Source organism: Colobus angolensis, unplaced genomic scaffold (assembly GCF_000951035.1).
Source record: "Colobus angolensis palliatus isolate OR3802 unplaced genomic scaffold, Cang.pa_1.0 Scaffold6, whole genome shotgun sequence".
NCBI classification, from domain to species: Eukaryota; Metazoa; Chordata; class Mammalia; order Primates; family Cercopithecidae; genus Colobus; species Colobus angolensis.
In genome coordinates, this window is record NW_012119598.1 from 1,022,914 (window position 1) to 1,039,825 (window position 16,912).

General features: G+C 39.9%; 1 protein-coding gene across 4 annotated transcripts in view; it reads left to right on the top strand.

The window, feature by feature from the left end:
* The window catches only part of EBF2 (early B-cell factor 2), a 201,329-nt gene that overhangs the window by 34,864 nt on the left and 149,553 nt on the right, over positions 1–16,912 (top strand). The gene's annotated exons all lie outside the window — the stretch shown is intronic.

Below are 16,912 nucleotides of genomic sequence, written 5' to 3' on the forward strand. Positions count from 1 at the left end.
TGTTTTTCCTCTTGGCTTAGGATGTCAGCAGTCTCTTCAGATATTTATGTGAGATTCATGAAATGAAGCCAATCACTGAATTTCTAACTGGGGTGTTTCCCTGCAAAACAGTTTTGTCTTCTACCCTCTATTTAACTTGTTCAGCTCTTCTACTTTAAACATTCCGGAATTTCTCTGCCCAGCTGTTATTGGCATGCGATCACTATAATGTAGTAGATACCACACAGATGCCGTTTGCCAAGAATCTCGGATACTTTTAATTTGCGGGCAGTATTTCTTAGAAAATCATAGCTGGAAGAAGCAAAATAGAGTCACTACCCAAGTTGCCCATGTTTTGCAGTGTTTGCTTTTCAGTAAAGGCTATCTACCTTTTCCATAATTATTCAAAATAATTTTAAAAATCAAATTCTTTTTGGCTGATGAATAGTCAGCACATGCTTGCTTTCTTATTCTTGCAGTTATTTGTCATTATGATGTGTGATCTGATTTGTGTCTGGTAATGCTAGTTTTACGGTTACGCATAGATCTGCCTTAAGAATTCCCTGGTGCTCACTTGGATAGAACATGCTGAATATGTTTATACTTGGCTTTAGCACAAAGGTGATTCTCTTCTTTCTGGGAAAAAAAAAGGAAAACTCAGGCAAAGTATGTTCAGCCATTGTGAAGTAATTCAAGGAAAAGGAAAGAAAGAGCAAAATAACTCTTTTCCTCTTTTATGACGAACTCAAACACCCACTCCATGGTGGTTTTTTTTTTTTTTTTTTTTTTTTTTTTTGCTTTTACTCATGGATAACTTAAAAATGGCTCAACTTGAAATTTTCCATGTGTCCACGAAAGCTCCTGGGACTTCTGAGGATATGTAGGCAGGAAACACTTCAGAATATATAAGCAATCAAAATTTTGTTTTCAGTTTATGAGCATGCTGTATAAAACATCACAAACTTTTTGGCTTAACAACTTTTCCTACAATTTTACACACACATAGCATGTGTTGTTTTTATTTCTGCTTTATTTTTGTTTTTTTTTTGAGAGGTTGATAAACAGGGGTAAGAGTAGTTGGGTTATTCTAGGCATGGACAGTTAACTATGTATTTCTATGCAGAGTAACTTTTTTCCTCCTTTCTGTTTAGTTTCTAAGGAAACAAAGGCCTGGAATATAAAAAGCAAGCATGATAAAACACTGCTAATTTAATATGGGCAGTTAAATTTCAGGCAAAAGGAACAAATCAAATGGGAAGCCTTAATTCTCCTAACTGCACTTAGCACTTTGCAATAGAGAATTTTTCCCTATTAATTACAGTGATCTCAGTGAGTACTTTGTTGGTTAATGTAGTAGGTTGATGGGCTCAATACCTGTCTTGGAGTCCTTGGGTTCCAACACTGTGTGTCTCTGTGGTACCACCAGGCTGACTTTTTGCTCTTAAACAGTCACTTAAACATTTATTTAATGGGCGCGGAACATGACCTTACCAGGTTCTTGCCAGCTGAGGCTTCTCATGGTGATCAAGGCAGGATGTGTTTTGCAGTATTGTTGGTCAAATGCAGAATAGAACAAATGTGAAGGGAACTGCAGGAAAAGAAGGAGAAAATATGGGAATGCAGACATAATGCATATTATGATTTTTCCATAGACTTCTTAAAGACTTGCCTTGTACTTACAGCCGAGGAGAGGTTGTGTGCTGTAAATACTGCTTGGGAAAAATAGACCCATACCCGTGTATCACTGAAGTCCATCTTGTATGCAATTGGTGAAAACTAATATTGACCTGGAAGATCTCCCAGGCCCTGCCGGTCATGATGATTGCATTGGAATTGGGGACAGAGTCTCCCAAGTGGATTCAAATATTAGCCTCTGTGAACAGCCCAAATGTAGGACATTTAAAACTATTTCACTTGGAAACTATGCAGTGATGTCTTCTTTTTTTCCGGGAAAAATGCTGAGATAAAATTATTATTTTTTTTTAGGGAAACCTGCTGTACTTTTCAAGTTATATTAGGCTAGTTTATATCTGTAATTGCTTTCTCTGTAGTGTGTGTGTGTGTATGTGTGTGCGCACACATGTGCAAAAGGTGCAAGTGTATGGGAAAGCAATGGTTCTTTAGGGGTCAAAATCTGTGTCTGATCCGGGAATCCAGGGTGATCGCAATATTGCAGCCTGGCTCCCGCTCTGTGGTTTGAAGGCTTCTTGTGAGCCTAGGAGCTTCATGCAGGGGTAATGAGTGTTATTGTCTTTTAGACTTCTCCATATTCTCAGTGAAACCCTTCCCCAGCAGCCTTGACTTGTGCTTTTGTTTTCTAAATGAGACTGTTTTAGTTTCCATCCATTTCTTTAGCTGTTTGTTTGTTTTACAAATGGACCGTGGATTAGATGATTTAAAAAAAAAAAAAAACTCAAATGAAATAGAGGAGAACAAGCAGTAAATGACAGTATTGGCAGGAAAACATGATGAAGCAAATTGCATCTCTAGTTTCCCAATGGGACCCGATACCAAAGTGATTCACGTTTCGTGAATGAAGAATGTCAGAGGCCACAGGGGGTGTTCAGGGGCTCCCTCAAGGCTGTGGAGTGAGTCAGTGCCCAAGGCAGGACACAGCCTGGCGTCCTGTCCACTCACCAAGGGGCCAGGCTCTCTCTCTGTTAATCCAATAATTTAAAACATCAGGGATGGAAATGATCAGATCGCAGAAGAAAACTTCACTGAAGCAACGTGGATCCAAAGAGCCAGGAGAAACAACAGTTCTCTTTAGGTCACACTTCATCTCTCAGTGAGAATATTTCTTAAGGATTGTGTGTATTACCTCCATCAATTTATTTGCTTCTGTGGCTGTCTAGAAGGGCCTGCTCCTTCAGTAACCGAACAACTTATTTATCCCTTCTGTTGAGGTAGACTATGCTGTCATCTGACAAAAAGGTGAAAATGTAAATATGGCCAGAGGAGTGTTTTTGGTAGTAGCTATATCAGATTAATGACCAAAAAAGTATGAACCAAGTGGGTCCTGCTGTGTTCAGATTACTCAGTCCCACGACCTTTAAAGGGAAAAGAAATTATTGTGGTTCTGAAGATTCACAACACAGAAGTTAAAATCCTATTTCCAGTCTCTTAGAAAGGAGGGATGGGGACTTGGCAGTGTGCCTTGTCTCACTGTAGCCAGCATCAGCCTACTAGTGGGCTTCTGATTTTTGCTTTGAAAAAATCCCTGCTGGGCACTGGCAAGCAGACAGTGTCATGGAAATGTAACTAACTGAACAACGTAGTTTTCTCATCAGGAAGACTATAGAAGGTTGTTTATTTAAATATAGACTCATAAGGAATAATGCAACAGAAAATTGCAACCCTACATCCATGAAGATGTTCATTCCATTGCTTATTATCTAGAATAGCAAAGACCTGAGCAACCTAACTGCTTCATAAGAGAAGAATGACTAAGCAAATGATGGCACAGAGATTTGATGCACTATTTTACAGAGTCATTGAAAAGAATTATAGAGGCTGTCTAGCAATGTGGAAAAATAAATGTTTGGTGAAAAACTAGAACACATGTTGATCTCTATTGTAGATACGACTCTGTGCAATGTGCCTACATACGTGCCTGCAGGAAGCAAAGAAAATCAGAGTCAATGGTGAGGGTGGTTTGATGATGGCCCTGGATCTGTTTGCTACTTTCTGTTTTTATTTTCTATCCCTAATGTAATTATAAGCAATGTTTCAAAGAAAGATCACGTGGATCAGCTTTTTGAAGACCTGCCTTACAGTATGTTTTAACTTTTTATTCCCATTCTGCATTTGTCTCTGTCCAAGGATGTTTGGCTCCTTGTGAAAATGAATGTTTGTTCTGCAGAAAGGGCATTTTTTTCTTGTGTTGGGGAGGGAGCAGAGTGCCAATGGAGACATGCTACATGGATGCTTCAAAGCATGAGTCTTTCTTTCTATCATTTAAATTTTTTTTTTTTTCTTTGAGACTCTGTCTTGCTCTGTTGCCCACGCTGGAGTGCAGTGGTTCAATCTTGGCTCACTGCAGCCCCCCAACTCCCAGGCTCAAGTGATCCTCCTACCTCAGCTTCCCATACAGCTGGGACTGCATGAACACACCACCATGCCCAGCTTATTTTTAACATTTTGTAGAGATGGAGTCTCACTGTGTTGCCCAGGCTGGTCTTGAACTGCAGGGCTCAAGTGAGCCTCCTGCCTTAGCTCCCAAAATGCTGGAATTACAGATGTGAGTCAAGGCCCCCCACCTGTGGACATCAAGATAGAAAATATCTCTCTCTCTCTCTCTCTCTCTCTCTATATATATATATATATATGATATCTATGAGATATATATGGTATATATGAGATATATATGATATATATCACATATAGCTATATCCTGGATATAGATGTAGATATAGATATATCCCAGCTCTTCTTTAATATCTAAGTAACTTCTTAGCAGTGTTCCATAGGTTTTCCCATAACTGGTAGGAAGCACAATAGACAAGAGAAAATCTTGTACTTTAATTTGATTTTTTTGCCATTGAACTTGTGTTTCTGGGCAAGTGGTTCTTCCTTTTGTGCCTCAATGATCCTCTTTCTATTTTTTGTCTACCTCAAAGGAAGACTAGCCACCATGGGACTGTTGTATATGGATCCCATTGTTCTAGATAAATGAAATTAAAGATAATTCTGTTGTATTCTTTAGGAATAGACTCTATTTTATGGAATGAGGTGGGGCTCAGTTTGAGCTATGGCACCCATCTGTCAGCCCTGGTTACGAAGTTACCATTTGGAAGTTGAAGGGTTTAGGTGCCTTTTAGGGGACTGTTTTAAATGATGTGATTTTTTTAAATGATGTGATTAATTTTGATCATGGAATTGATTTTATAGACAGCAGTATAAAAGGGACCACTTTGATTTTAGCCTTTTTTTTTGTATTTTTAATAGAGACGGGGTTTTACCATATTGGCCAGGCTGGTCTTGAACTCCTGACCTCATGTAATCCACCTGCCTTGGCCTCCCAAAATGTTGGAATTATAGGCATGAACTGCTGCGCCAGACTTATTTTAGCCCTATCTTAATAGTCAAAATAAATTATACTTTGAGTACAATTTGGAAGTTGGGCATCAATGTAAACCATGATACATTGTACTCTCCTCATCTTTCTTGCAAAAATTTTACCAAATGTAGCCAGTTTAGAGACAGATCATTCACTGGGCTTGAAATTATGGTACAAGAAAGGCCATTGTTTAAAAGATTTATAATATTGGAACCAATGGTAACAAAGTCCACATATAGATTTATTTTGAGTAGTTTTAATCCTTTTTTTTTTTTTCATGTCAGTCTTGTCCTAAGGTCTTTGAACACGGAGAACATATAAATTCAATAATCAAACGACACCTAGAAGTTAAAGTCCTCCACAGAATGGAAGTAAAATGCCTCTCCTAATGAGACAGAAAACAAAGATGAGAGAGTTTCAGAGACAAAGAGCTTTGCTACAAACTACCCCTGGTCCCCCAGGAGCCCAAACTCTTGCTGGCAGGAAAGAGCACTTTGGTTAATCCCTAATTGTCCTCCTGGTGCTTTGCCAGAGAGGTGATTTTTCAGGAGAAGGCTGTAACGGTTCAGTGCAGAGAATGTATGAATTTGGTGGGGTGGGTCGGGTCAGTAATGATTGCCCTCTGGGTTCTCAGCAGTCCTGGCCATTGCCTCTTCCCCGTGGAGGAATGATGGCCCAATGTTCTAAGCATAGTGACCTCACAGCTCCTCAGTCAGTTTTCCTGAACACCTTCCAGGTGGAGATCGCCTCTTAGGGCATCAGATTTCAACCTGAGCTTGCCTCAGGCCAGCGAGAGGAGCCCCCCGACCCCACCAGTGCTCCCATAGGAACCACAGTGCAAGCTCCATTCTCCTGAAGCTGGATCTGATTCCAGAAGTTCCAGTGCAGGAGACTACTTACCTGCTGCCTTACCCACATAAAAGTCATTGTAAACAACTTTCATCTCCTTCTTTTGGGGAGAGGGTTGGGAGTAACAAGAAAAGTTGAAGCTGTAAGAAACATTTTGAAAACTCTTGCTCACAGAAAATAATCTAGTAGCAGTGATGGAACACGGATGGGGAAGAAGCAGCAGCTCTCGGGGCATTCAGCTCCTTTCTAAAAGGGCCTAGAAGTTTTGGCCACTTTTTTTGCAAGTTTTCCCGGAGGCCCAGGGCCCAATACATACTTAGGTATCCATGGAACCCTCCCAGTCTGATGTTACCCAAAGCTCCCAGAGACTCCCAGAGTGGAAGCGGAGGAGCAACTCTGGATTGCCTCTCGGAGGACAAGTGACCCATTCTGCTTTCCACGTGACCAGTCAGGAACTTCCTGTGTTCCTTGGGATCCTTGTCTGCAAAATGAGGCTGAGGACAGGGATGAGACCTTCCCCAGATGAAAGCTGTCTGGGAGCTGTCCAGGCCACGTGCCTGCCTGCCTGCCTATCCCGTTGGCTTCAAGATCAAATCTGCAACCACAAGCAGCCACATTCAGACTTTAGAAGAGGCTCCACACCCAGGGGGAGAGACGCAGCCGGGAAGAATCGGGCCATTACTACCCTCATTATTTATTTCTCACCCAGCACTCCAAAGCCTGCAAGGAAAAGAAGGCTAATTCCCTCCGCATTTCCATCCTGCAATATTTACTCCAAGCCTGAGCCTCTGCCTGTTAATGTTCTCTCTGAGGAACTCTACTTGCTTTGAGGGAAGGGCCGTAGGGAAATAGAACACAAAGGGAAAAGGAGGCAGAGAAGTGCTCAGCCCCGGGCCCTCGGCGAAGAATTGGCGCTGTCATAATTTACACACCTTGTCTAATGCACAGCACATGTCTGGGCTACAAAAGGCGTTGGGTAGGCTCGGCGCTGGCTGCCTCGCAGTGAGCCTGCTGGGAATGTGTCAGCAATACTCTTAACGATGACAAAGTAGTTCATCAATATTTTTTTCCCTTACACCCTTATCTAAGAATGGAGCAACAAAATAAAATTCGTCTCCCATCCAGCCCTCCCCTCTGCGTGGTCCTACCCATCCCTCACCCCACCAGCAGATTTCATGTTGCCTTAGGCAACATGGCCACAAGCTCAGTCCCAGAAGTGGGATCCTGGCCCTGGGCTGGCACCTTTGATTCCACTTTCAGGCAAGCAAGGGGCCTGGGATCCTCATGTTCCTTTGCCTGAACTCTCTGTTCCCTTTGTCTGTGCTAAAGTCAGGTGGTACTGAGGCCTTTCTGGCTATTGTGCCTCAGAAAAGGAAGCTCTCTTAGTTTTCATCACAATCCTAGTGAGTTTAGTGCATTTCAGTTCATTTTTATGTGTCATCCCCATTTTGGGGTTCCTATGTGAGCAGGATTGTTAGGATCCAGAGGCTGTGTGGGAGTGGGCATGGGGGAGGAAACTTAGGTAGAGCAGTTCTTTTTAAAAATGCAGGACTGGGTGTGGTGGCTCACACTTGTAATCCTAGCACTTTGGGAGGCCGAGGTGGGCAGATCACTTGAGGTCAGGAGTTCCAGACCAGCCTGGCCAACATGGTGAAACCCCGTCTCTACTAAAAATACAAAAATTAGCTGGGCATGATGGCATGTCCCTGTAATCCCAGATACTCGGGAGGCTGAGGCAGGGGAATTGCTTGAACCTGGAGGTGGAGGTTGCAGTGAGCCAAGATCACACCACTGCACTCCAGCCTGCGGGACAAGAGCAGAACTCCATCTCAAAAAAAAAAAAAAAACCCAAATAAACTTATTTTCCTTTATATGTATGCCATGTTTAATGGAGAGATTATTTAGGATTATAGATATTGTAAAAGAAAAGAAAGCACATCTGCTAAGACTAACTGAATAATATTTGGCAAATATGTAGATATCTGTTCAGCTAGATATTGATAGATGTCTTCATAGATGTCCTCCTAGTATCCATTTTGTTAAATCTCTTTCCATCAACCTCTTTTTCTTCCTCTGTCTCATCCTTCCTTCTCCTTCACCTCTCAACTTTTTTCAAAGGTAGGAGCTCGTCTTATAAGACACAGACTCTATGTCCCTTCCCTTCCCATTCCAGTGCTGGATGAATGTCTTGGCAGGATGATGCCCTTTGAGGGCCCAGTGAGCTGTTGCCAAGCACAGTGCCTGGCACTTAGCATGCACTTCGTGCTCATTGGGTTACATTTTAGCACATCTTTTTAGGTACCCCAAAGGCCATAAGATTGCTTCCCATGCTAGGAGTCATTTGCTAAAGACTGCATTATATCTCAAGCTTTTGTTAACAGTTATGGCCCCTTGTTGAGGTAGGTTTGATTTTTGCGCCATCCTCTACTTTCTAATTTCAATTCCTTGCTCGCTTCCTGCAGTATGACCATTGGTAGTCTATCCATAATACAAGGATTTTCCTTTATTTATTGGGTGAGCTCCTCGGCTGGCATTTTTACGGTTATGTTGTGCCTGTTGATTGTTGTTGGCTAAAGAACAAACGCCTGGCTAATGTCCACAGGGAAGAACAATTTGCAAATTTGTTTTATCCTTTTGTTGATATTTCAGTTCCAAAGGCTCAAGGTTAGTTTGCTTAACTAATGCATTATCCCTTGATCCCAGGTGTTTCCATATGACAGTGTTGTCTAGGCGTGGCTCCCTCGTGTGACATTCAGGACTTGCGAGGATGCACACATCCTTATGAAATACTAACAATTCCATTTCTTAGGGGTTACAGAACCAAGATATAGCCAGCTGATTAAAGCAACAAATGAATAGTGAGTTTATTTATGTGTCTACAGGGGCTAGTTACTGAATTTGTCTTATTTTTCTCATACAATATGGCCTCAGTACTGGTGATCATGGCTGTCGCTGGTGGTTTCTGGGCTGTAAGTGCAGAGACAACAGGGACCATGTCTTCTCCATCTTCCCCAAGACTCACCACTGGAGCCAAAATATGTTTGAGCTTCATAAAGGCCACTTAGTGATATTGATGATGATGGTGCAGCTAGCATTTGCATTGCTTTGTAATTGAGCAAGCCAAACTGTGGTGCCCAGTAACAAATATACACATCACTCCGTATCTCCCCTTGACAACATAAAGCCAAACAGAAGGGTGGGCCTCTCCCAATTCCCCTGTGTGAGGAGGATTTGAGAGTAAGGACTCAAATGCCAGATTCTCATTTGACTGTAACTTAGGAAGTTCTAGGACTCCAGAAATATCCTGGGACAATAAAATTGTGATTTCTACAATTTTCATGGCCCACTGTTAGGAGTTTCTAGCTGCTCAGGAGTTTTCTGCCAGGGTAGTCGGGTCCCTTGTTTTTGAGTTGCTGGTGCTACTGCCTTGAGTTCTGAGGTCCCGTGGACTGTGGCAAGATCCATTTCAGAGACTTTTGATGTCTTGGTCCAAGTGGAGAAGGGTTTTGAGCCACACAGCTGGTACTAGAGAAATTTAGTGGGAGGTGAGCAGCAAAGAAAACGATGAGGAAATAGAGGACTGCTGAAACGTGATGGTAGAAAAACTAAACAGAGAAGAGCTGAGTGGACAGACCGAACACGATGATAGAAAGAGAGAATGGAGGGCAGGAGCTTTCACAGGAGAGGGTGTGTGTGAATATGGCGGAAGGTTTGGGAAGATGGGAGGCAAAGACAAAAAAAAAAAAAAAAAAAAAATACCCAAAAGACAAGATCCAGAGTAAAAATGTGAAAGAAAGCAGAAGACATGTAGGGAAATAGGGAAATGCAGGAGGAAATTAAAAACCCAGATGTAGAGAGACCAAGACTGCAGAGGGAAGAAAAGAATAGTAATGGAAAATGAGTACAGGAAAAAAAAATTGCAAGTTCTCTTTGAGGGAGGTAAATAGGGCATTCGTCAGATGAGAGTTTTCATGAGACATGCTGCATTAACAAATGACTCCAGAAAGAGAGGGCTGGAAAATTCAAATACATCTTTATCTGATGAGTTTTAAAAAATAATATTTATTTATATTTTCATTGGCCCCCAAATCCACAGAATGCGAACCAAATCACCATGAATGTGTGTCTTGAGGAGAATAAAATAGACAAAAATGACGGTGGCAATAGATTGTTTTCCATTTTCCATTTCAGAGACAATTTAATAACAATTTGGCTCTGATGGTTTTATTTATTTTGCTTTCTCTTCTCAAGGGCCTATTGGGTACATGTCTGTTTTTCTCTAAGCTTGTTTATAACTAAGAGGGAACCTAATCTTTCACTTCAGTAACATCAACCTAATTTTCTCTAGGATCCTGAGTTTCTCTCTTTCTTCTCCAGCCCTTCTACAAGAAATTGGCCACATGTCAATCTTTTCCTTTTCTTGAAAAGTTTTTTCTTTCCCTACTAGTTACTCAGTGGTGCTGGCAAGTGGGACCCAGTATTTGTTTATTCAAAGAGAGACGGTGGTGACGAGTGTATTTCCTGTATTGTGAAATCTGAACTCATCTGTGCTCTTGTAACAAGATATCAATCTTTTGTGTAATGCCAGGTAGTGTGCTTAATTGCCCTCTTGTAATGTGTTATCCCTGAGATGATAATTTGAGTTATTTCTTTGTTAACCTTTACACAGCCAATAACAAATTAAACATCATTATCTGAGTTTAAAATAGGCTGTAAATCTCTAAGCCCTGGTAATACTCAGACACTTACAACCAGGGAGTCATAAAATGACATTAAATGACACTCTGAAACACAACCCAGAAAGTACTACAAATAAATGGGAAGAAAGTAGAACGTCACCACCAGAGTTTACATGGAAGGATCCATCTGAATCACCATGTGGAGATAATTCAAATGACAGCAGTTTCACCCTAACAAAACCGCCCAAAATGCACTTTCTTCATCTTTCTTCCTACGGCTGGTGTCCCTTTCAGAGTTGGACATTCCTTCTTCTTCTATGGCTTGAAATAGCACGAGAAAGATTGAGTTTGCTTCTCCTGTGCCATCAGTTTCTGTCTTCTCCTGACACTGATATCCTTGTCTGTTTCCTTCACACCTATTGCTTGAACCACCCATCTGGTCACTTCTCTTGTTTTCCCTCCCCCTGCCTGACATTGTAAGTCATCTCTCCTTCAAAACACTGTGAGCTTGCGAGTAGAATTATGTCTTGCTCTTGTTTTGTAGAGTAAGTGTGCCACGACCCAGGGATGGTGATAGCAGCTAGGAGGGATGGGGAAGAAGGTCTAAGAAGGCCTAAAAACACAATTTCATTAATGTTATTCACATCTTCTCCAACTTTATTTTTTAGTCTATTTTGTTTGCCAAAGAGCAAGAGGGATAAAAGTCTCTAGTTATAATTATTTTTCTGCCAACTTATCCTTGGAATTCTATGTATTTTGATGTATATTTTTTATTTATGATTACTGTGTATTATTATCAATGTTAGCTCTTACTATTATAAAATGAGCATTTTTACCCAGTTTCATGCAGAGGAAACTGCTATTTGAACCAACATTGCTGTTCTTTTTCTCAGATTTGTTTGAAAACTGGTTCTATGGGATTGCAGCATAGTCTAACTGAGCCTTGCATATCCACTAATGGCCAGAGAGAGAAACTGCCTTCTCAAGATAGCATTGAAACTATAGTTAATGGTAGAACAGGTCTAGAACTCTAGCTTCCAGTCCCCAATTTGAATGTTCTTTCTGTTATACTCCATGTCAGATGGAGATGGTTAGAATGGGTCTGTTTGATTATTTTTTTTTTTATTTTTATTTTTTTTTTGAGACAGGATCTGGCTCTGTTGCCCAGAGCCAGAGTGCAGTGGTACAATATTGGCTCACTGCAGTCTCAACCACCTGGGCTCAAGTGATCCTCCCACCTCAGCCTCCTGAGTATTTGGGACTACAGGTGCACACCATCATGCTTGGTTAATTTTTGTATTTTTTTATAGAGATGGGGTCTCGCTGTGTTGCCCAGCCTTGTCTCAAATTCTTGAGTTCAAACCATCTGCCCTGCCTTAGCCTTTCAAAGTGCTAGGATTACAAGCGTGAGCCACAGTGCCTGGCCTCATTTTTTTTCTTAAATATTGCATGAACAACGGTGATAATCTGAGAGAATGTGTCTTTGGGACTTACCAATCTCAGTGGAATGAAACCATAGCATGAAATAGAGTGGATTTTAGCACAGAGCGGGTGGGAGGGAGTGGGTCGCACCATACCATACCACCTGTAAGTTCTGCTCCAGCTGTGCGGTCTCCAGGATTTCATGGTGACTCATCTCCATGACCTCCTATGCTTTTTGGTTTTTTCTGTTTGCTTGCAACACAAAATCTTTGCTCAAAGACTGCCTAATAAAACTTGCAGTTTTATGAAAATCATTGCAACATCTTGAAAGTTTTATTCTGAAATTCAGTATTTTCCTAAAAATAATGGATTTAGTCAACATTTTTATACTTATTAGCACATGATTATATGTAGCATTCTTCACAATTTAAAAACATCTCCCCTTTAACTATAAATTCTGAATGTTTTTCATTCCTAATGAGGTACTTGCCTTTGTGTTCTCTTTTTCTCTCACTCTCTTACCCTCCTTCCTCTTATCCTTGGCAGAAGTTTTTCTAGTTTATATTTAAATTATTTAATTTTATTGTCAATTCTGCTTAATTATGGTCTACTTTCATCTTTGTTAATTTCATTATTCTGCTTTCTGTGAGTTTCATTTTTAAGTTTCTTTGATTGAATTCTTAGTTTATTTTTTAGATTTTCTTTTTTTTTTTTTTTTTAAAACAAAATACTTTGGGCTATACATTTTCCTCTGTATGCAGTTTTGGCCATGATTTTTCATGAGTTTCAGTAATTATTTTTCTGGTTGTCATTTTTTTGTAAGTACTCAATTTGCAGTTCTGATTTTTAAGTGATTGATTTGTTAAGTTGTTAAAAGTTAAGAGATTACCTTAAATTATTCAGTTTGGTTAGAAAAAGTGATTTGAACAATTTTTGCCTTTTGGGATGCTGGAAAAAAATTTCATTAATGTTTTTCACATCTTCAAACTTTCTCAATTTTTTTTGTTTTTTTTGAGACAGGGTCTCACTCTGTTGCCCAGGCTTAGAGTGCAGTGGCATGATCTTGGCACACTGCAACCTTTACCTCCTGGGCTCAAGCCATCCTCCCAGTGCAGCCTTCCCAGTAGCTGGGATGACAGGTGTGGCACCATGCCAGACCAATTTTTTTACTTTTTTGTAGAGATGGTGTTTTGCCATGTTGCCCAGGCTGGTCTCAAACTCCTCAGCTCAAATGATCTGCCAGCCTCAGGCTTTGGCTTCCCGAAGTATTGGAATCACAGGCATGATCCATTGTACCTGGCCCTACCTTGTTTATTTTTTAGTCTATTTCATTTGCCAAAGAGCAAGAAGGATACGTTAAAATCTCTAGCTATAATTATTTTTCTGCCAATTTTTCTTTGAAATTCTAATACTTTAAAATTTATATTTTGATGTATTTATATTTATGATTACTATGTATTATTAATATAAATGTTTATATTATTATAAAATTAGCTTTTTTACCCAGTTCATGCATTTTTTTACTTTTTACTTTACTTTGCCTACTATTAGTTTTGTGACTTCTGCTTAATTTTGGTTTATGTTTTTCTCATAATCCCTTATACATCTTTTTACTTCTAATTTTTTATTTGGGTGTTTTTTAAAAACTGTTTATTGAGGTATAGTTTATATACCATAAAATTCATCCATTTTCGGTGTGCACTTCAGTGGTTTTTCATAAATTCATGGAGTTATGGAACATCTGAGTGTTCTTTTAAATAGCATACATATTTTCAATCTAACATGAATATTTTATTCAATTCCCTTTTAATGGGAGAGCTTAACTTATTTACGTTTGTTGTTATAGCAGATATTTTTGGTCATGGATCTGTCATCTTGTTCCATTTTTTTATTGTTTTTAATTTCTTTTATCTGTTGTAATTTTGTATAGAGGTGTTTGCTTTAAATCTTTCAAAATATGTTGGAATGTATATATCTTCTTTTTTTTGTTTTTGAGGCAGAGTTTCGCTCTTGTTGCCCAGGCTCCAGTGCAGTGGCAAGATCTCAGCTCACTGCAATCTCCGCCTCCCAGATTCAAGTGATTCTCCTGGCTCAGCCTCCCGAGTAGCTGGGATTACAGGCATGCACCACCATGCCCGGCTGATTTTTGTATTTTTAGTAGAGATGGGGTTTCTCCATGTTGGTCAGGCTGGTCTCAAACTCCTGACCTCAGCTGATCCGCCCACCTCAGCCTCCCAAAGTGCTGGGATTACAGGCGTGAGCCACCACGCCTGGTGTATATATCTTCCTTAAAAAAAAATTTTTTTTTCATTACAAGGAATTGAAATTTTATTCCAGGTATTTATTTATTTGATTTTTTTTCCTTCTAACTTTTATTTTAAGTTCAGAGGGTACATGTGCACATTCATTAGATGGGTAAATTGCATATTCCTGGGGTTTGGTGTATAAATTATTCTGTCATCTAGGTAGTGAACATAGTATGCATAGGTAGTTTTTTTTCCCTACCCTCCACCCTCAAGTAGTCCCAGTGTCTGTTGTTCCCTTCTTTGTGTACATGTGTCCTCAATGTTTAGCTCCTACTTATAAGTGAGAACATGCAGTATTTGGTTTTCTGCTCCTGTGTTAATTCACTTAGAATAATGGCCTCCAGCTGTATCCACATTGTTGCAAAAGACATGATTTTGTTCTTTTTTCATGGCTGCATAGTATTCCATGGTGTGTAGGTACCACATTTTCCTTATCCAGTTCACCATTTTGGGGCATCTAAATAGTTGGTTTGATGTCTTTACTATTGTGAAGAGTGATGCAATGAACATACATGTCCATGTGTCTTTATGGTAGAATAGAATGTATATCTTCTTTAATATTATTATTACATTTTCTTCAAAAAGTTTTTTTAGCCTATATTTCTATTAGCGTCAGTCATAAGTGGAAGCCCTATTTCTGTTTGACACAATAGTTTTATAAAATTTTGCCTTACATCATTCCTTTTCTTTGTTCTGTTGCCATTTCTTGGTCTTTTTAAATAATAAATTTGGCTACTATATCCAGACTAATATAATTGTATCAGTTTTTCATATATCTTCCATTTTGATCATTATTTTTAATATTTAAGTTTTATAGTCATATTGATTATTAGGCTTACCTCTATTTTGATTGGTTTTAGTGTTCCTCACTAGTCCCCTTTATATTATATCTGCATTTTAAGTTTTAAATTTTGCTTTATTTTTCTGGTGTTGGATTGCATTTTTAATAATCTTGTCAATAAGGGTATATACGTCCTATGTTTTCTGACACTTTGAATACCTTAGAGTCTTTCTCTGAGGCCTTCCTTTACAAAATAGTGGCTATAAAACTCTTAGGCCATACCCTTTTCTAACTATTTAGACATTGCTCAGTATATTCTAGCATTTAATGTTGAGATAGGAAAGTTTGGGTACACCTATATTTTCATCGATTATTCCTGGAACAGTATAAGCTTCCCCCACCCCCCAAAAATACATAATGGACATATAAAATTTGCATACATTTCTTCAGCTTAGAAAAATATTCCTGTATTACATTTTTTAATGCTTCTTCTATTACATTCCTTTGTCTCTCACCTCTGTGTTCTAGGGAGCATCTCAAGTTTGCACTCCACACAGTGGTTGCAGTTTCCCCCTGGTTGCTGCGTGAAGAATGGACTGGAAAGTAGCTTGAGACAGAGTGTAGCAGAAATGCAACTGGGAGAACAGTTAAGGTGGCTCTCACACAGACATAAAAAGGAAATGAGCATGGCTCAGACCAGGAGGGTGGCAGTATAGATGGAAAGAAGTGAATGAAATTGAGATGCATTTTAGAAGTAATTTTCAGTGTTGCTATGAACATGTTTCCTTTATGTTGCCTCTCTAGGTCTTGTAATAAGAGGCAGGGGAGACTGCATAGGGGCTGTTAGCAGAAGGTCATTTTTAACTGAAAGTCTGCTAACAGATGTGACAAATTTATAGGGAAGAGGAATCCTAATAGCTGGGCATTTGCAAAGTGCTTAAAAATTTATACAGTGATGTCTCATTTGCACCTCTTATTCAAAGGTGGTTGACAGTGCAGACAGAGCTAAGAAAACTAAGGTTCTGGGCAGTTCATTGACTTGCTTGAGGCCACTAGTTAGTAGAAAAATAATGACCTCATCTTCTGTTCTTCAAGGGAGTGGATTTTCCACTTTCCCAGTGTATTGAGAGCCTTTGGTGTCCATAGGGACTTTGGAATTATTATGTCATTGAAGGAGGTGGAGGCAGAGAAAGGTGCTGGATCAACTCAGCACACAAAACTGGGCCCCTTTCCCCCACACATTTGACCAGCATAGCTCCACTTTTGCCTGTGATGTTTTTTAAATTTCCAAATATGATTTTTTTTTGAGACAAGGTCTCATTCTTGTCGCCTAGGCTGGAGTACAGTGGGGCAATAGCTCACTGCAACCTCTGCCCCATGGGCTCAAGCCATCCTCCCACCTCAGCCTCCTGAATAGCTGGGACCACAGGCATGTGCCACCAAGCCCTGCTAATTTTTGTATTTTTTTGTAGCGATGAGGTCTCACCATGTTGCCCAGGCTGGTCTTGAACTCCTGAACTCAAGCAATTTGCCTCCCTTGGCCTCCGAAAGTGCTAGGATTACAGGCATGAGCCACCATGTCTGGCCTTAAATATGAAATTTTTGATTTAAAGAAATTCTGTTGCCTTTTAGCACTTGAATCCTCTCCACTCTCTTAATCTAGATTCTGACCAAGCGCACCACCAAATGGAAGTGGCATGACAACCATGAGACGCGTTATGCAGTTCCTAGTTCAGCTCCACTGAGCTGGTGTTTGGAAAAGACTTTCTCCACTCCTGGCTTGCATCTGTCTTTGGCCTATACACTGCCTTTTGCTATTTTTTTTTTTTTTTTTTTT